Below are 4,892 nucleotides of genomic sequence, written 5' to 3'. Positions count from 1 at the left end.
AAATTGTACTCCTTCTTGAAGGCTCAGCAGAGGTATCATCTCCTCTGTTGAGCCTTCCACAATTTTCCCCAGCCTAATGAGATTACCCTCATATGTGCTACCATAGCAACGTGTACAGACATCTATCACAGTACTTATTGTATCATACTTTCTGTTTATTTGACCATGTTCTACAGAATATTAATATCTGTAGAACAGAGATGATTTTTAATAAAATTGTTTAACCACAATGTCTGGCATATAGGAGGTGCTGAATATATTTTGTTAAAATCGTAAAGTAACAAAGTTACAATTAATTGCTGATAAATCTTTGCACAAATAAGTGCAGCCTTGATTTCCATCCCCTTTTTGTGTGTACCTTTCTTCAGAGGACAGCTTTTTCTTTTTTTTTTAAATTATACTTTAAGTTCTAGGGTACATGTGCACAAAGTGCAGGTTTGTCACATAGGTATACATGTGCCATGTTGGCTTGCTGCACCCATCAACTCATCATTTACATTACGTATTTCTCCTAATGCTATCCCTCCCCCAGCCCCCCACCTCCTGACAGGCCCCGGTGTGTGATGTTCCCCTTCGTGTGTCCAAGTGTTTTCATTGTTTAATTCCCACCTATGAGTGAGAACATGCGGTGTTTGGTTTTCTGTCCTTGTGATAGTTTGCTGAGAATGATGGTTTCCAGTTTCATCCATGTGTGTGCAAAGGACATGAACTCATCTTTTTTATGGCTGCATAGTATTCCATGGTGTATATGTGCCACATTTTCTTTATCCAGTCTATCACTGATGGACATTTGGGTTGGTTCCAAGTCTTTGATATTGTCAATAGTGCTGCAATAAACATACATGTGCATGTGTCTTTATAATAGCATGTTTTATAATCCTTTGGGTATATACCCAGTAATAGGATCACTGGGTCAAATGGTATTTCTAGTTCTAGATCCTTGAGGAATCGCCACACTGTCTTCCACAATGGTTGAACTAATTTACACCCCCACCAACAGTGTAAAAGCGTTCCTATTTCTCCACATCCTCCACATTCTAACTGGCATGAGATGGTATCTCATTGTGGTTTTGATTTGCATTTCTCTGGTGACCAGTGATGATGAGCATTTTTTCAGGTGTCTGGTGGCTGCATAAATGAGAAGACAGCTTTTTCTAAATGGGGTGAATAAGCAGGAGGTTCAGTCTTTCTCTCTGGCACTTCGCCTTAGTGCTTAGAACTTGTGGTTCCTCTTCACTCTTTCCAGCATCACTGCGTGCTGACCACTTGCTAGTCGGCAACTCTCACACCAAGCAATAGATCTCCTGAAATACATCTTTCTTCTCTGCAGGAGAGCGGAAAACGGAAGAAAGTGGAGCCTGCTTCATTTCTTCTCTTATCAGTTTGCCTCTTTATCGATAGATTAACAATTTGAGAATGAAGAGTTAAAGTTCTTGACAACTTGAACTTTCCCCAAGCTCCCAAGGGGAAATCATCCAAGGACAAGGAGGCATTATGGAGATGTCTAACCCACCCCTCCTCAGCTTCTCAGTCTTCCCCCAAGCCTCACCCTCCAAAGTTCTGTTTGTGAATCTCTATGCATGGGAAACTCATCCCAGTCTCCGGACAGGATCTTGGTCCTCAGACCTAATACTTCACACTAGCATTTCATTATTTCTAAATATGGTGTTGGGGAGGCAGACAGCCCTTGGTAATTTTATGTAGGCTTTTTTGCACAACCGTGTTTGGAGGCTTCCACTGAGATGCCTCTCAGGAATACTCCAGCTACAAATCAGAGAGGGGTGCTTTCCCATGACATGCATTCTGGAAACTGTCCATCTTTTTAAATATTCTAACAGGCATGATAATAGGTACAACTCCTTGCTTATCTATTGAGTCTATTATGTTAGTTAGGGGAGTCCAAGTGCAGCACTTTTCCCAAGGCCAGTCATCACTTTTCTTTTAAGAAAAGAAGGGAGGTAATATTTAACCCTGTGTTAAGATAGAAACATTCCCATAAACAGCAAAGTATTGCCATTGTGTACAACAGCCTCTAATTCCTTTTTCACTCTGCAAAGGAGCTGTATTGCCCTATAATGAAAGTTTCTGTTGTCCTAAAAAAGGCTTTTAACATTTGGGTAAGAAATATATTTCTTATTAGAGTAGGATGAAATTATTTAGTTCTCCTATGTGGGGATGTGGTTGGGTGAGGAGTGAGTCATGCTGGTGGTGGTAATTCATCTTGTTCCACCTGTGTGATGCTTACGGTCAGACTCTAGATAACACAATATTGCTATGTTTTAATAACCTCTAGTTGTACTCTGGGGAAAACATGCTATAGCTGAATAATATTTTTAACTGTTAAATTTTGTTTAAGAATACTTAATATATTTTTTTCTCCCTCGATTTTTATACCACCATGTAAGCAACTTGACTGGTATTTCATTGTCCCAAAGAGGAATGCACAGGGTGAAATGGATTAGTTGGCTAGAAGTCCTGGATTTTTACCCCATAAAGTATTCTTATTAAAAGAACTGAATTTATGGGACAAAAGAAAGGCTTCTTCTGAGGGTGGAAACAAAGCCCTGGATAGAAGAGACAGACGTCATGCTGAGTCTAGAAGGAGTACTCCTCTGTTCCTTCTTCCTGGTGCACTTTTCAGAAGAGTTTATGATACCTTGTGCAGAAAACATGTGATAACAGAAGGGACCCACCTTGGCTATCTCTCTGGGGGAAGCCAAGAAAGACTTGGGTGCAATTTCCTTTAGCTCAGTGTGATGGGGACTCAGATACAAAATTAATTGGATTTAAAGAAGCTGTGATAGAGCTGTGATATTCCTAGCACATCAAAGTTAGTGGACTAATTGTAAATTAGTTTACAACTAATTCAGTGACCATGGGGGAGTTACTTAACCTCTCCAAACCTCATGTTCTCATCTGTAAAATAGGGATAATAAACTTACCTTAAAGGGTTGTTTTAAGCTAGTGTTTGTCAAGGACCAGCAGGGTATCATTAAATGACATCCAGCATGATTACATTATGACTTTCATTTATAATAAAGTGACAATTATGTTTATATAATAGTTTCATAAAGGCTTGTTTGAGCCTATGTGAATCTCTTATTACTACGCTGTCACCCTGCCTGAATACACATTTACATTCTCGTCAATTTTTTAAAGATATAAATATATCTTTATTGTGTGAGGAGCTCATTATTGGACATAATGTCTCGAATCTGTAAAACTGGCTCAGTGTTTAAGTCAAGAACACAAGTAAGACTTGTGACTTCTTTAAATTTCAGAGCTTGACTCATAGTAAATTCCTATTTATTACATGTACATTTCAAATAAATTGAGGAAGAAATTCATTAAAAACATGAAAATGTCAACATAGAATTTTAATTATTGTGCTTACCACATACTTGAAATGTCACAAAAATCTCAGGATTATATGAACCACACAAATTGAATGCATCTTTAGGGAATAAACATTTGTAGTATAAAGTCATATGTCCTTATTCCCTTAACGTTCCATTGTTCGATAAATGCTAATGGGTGATGATACAATAACATTTTGTAAATTTAATTTTCTCAATTTTTCTACTCTGGGAGGGTGCATGAACAATATGCTTTAGATGATTCTGTCTTTGTTTCAATTCATCCAATTTCCTGTTAAAATGACTTTTGTTTTTGGAGTGATTTTCTCACCACTTAGTCCTCAGTGCCTTAAACCAGGGCTTTCTAACCAGTGCTAAATGCTGCACCAAAAACTGGTGTATTGCTCTGTTCTCACACTGCTAATAAAGACACAACTAAGCCTGGGTAATTGATAAACAAAAGAGGTTTAATGGACTCACAGTTTCACATGGCTGGGGAGGCCTCTCAGTCACGGCAGAAGATGAAGAAAGAGCAAAGGGACGTCTTACCTGGTGGCAGGCAAGAGAGCATGTGCAGGGGAAAGCCCCTTTATGAAACCATCAGATCTCATGAAACTTACTCATTATCATGAGAACAGCACAGGAAAAACTTGCCCTCATGAGTCAATCACCTCCCACCGGGTGTCTCCCATGACATGTGAGGATTATTACAATTCAAGATGAGATTTGGATGGGAACATGGAGCCAAACCATATCAATGGGTTACCAGTGTGCCTAGGGAGGATTCCTTAGTCTAAGTTGATGGGTGGGGTCTTGGGGTGGCAAGAGCTCTATGAGCCCTCCAGCTAAAGCAGCTTTTTCCATCTACAATAGTCTTCTGTGCATATATTATTATTGTCCACCTGTACCATGAAATGGAAAGTATAGATAGCTTGTCAAACAAATAAAAATTATAATTAACTTCTACCTGATTTTTTAAAATCTCATTTAGCCCTTTTGGGAGTATTTTCACATCTTAAGAAAACATTTATAGACATTTTACCTCCGTGATTCTTCTTCTTAAATTCAGATACTTGCAATGATAGTTTTCTAGAAAAAAATAAAAAGACAATAATATAGCATGGAAAAGTATCCTCTCTGAGAGTGAACAAATTAGTAAGAACAAAATAAAATAAGACCAGTGTAATTTCAAAAGATTATACTAAATTTAAAAGCTCTTATGTTAAATATTGATATGTAATAATTCTTTTTTATCTTTATTGTTAATATAAGAATGCTTTCTCTTAAAATATTTTCTTAGAAGTAATTATTTTGGAAATGTCACATGGAACACCATAAAACATTCTCATAATGGCATTTTATACACTGATTTGCATCATATCTTACTTTTATGTTTCTATAAGAAAGTTTTATTTCAGGACGAGTGAATTATAAAAGAGTTTATTAAAATGGTCATCGGTACAACTCTGTGAGAAAGACCAAAATAACAGTGGTTTAAATAAGATGGGGATTTTTTTTCTCTTACAGAAAAATCCA

This window comes from Gorilla gorilla, chromosome 14, assembly GCF_029281585.2.
Source record: "Gorilla gorilla gorilla isolate KB3781 chromosome 14, NHGRI_mGorGor1-v2.1_pri, whole genome shotgun sequence".
Lineage (NCBI taxonomy): Eukaryota > Metazoa > Chordata > Mammalia > Primates > Hominidae > Gorilla > Gorilla gorilla.
This window is presented reverse-complemented; position numbering follows the sequence as displayed.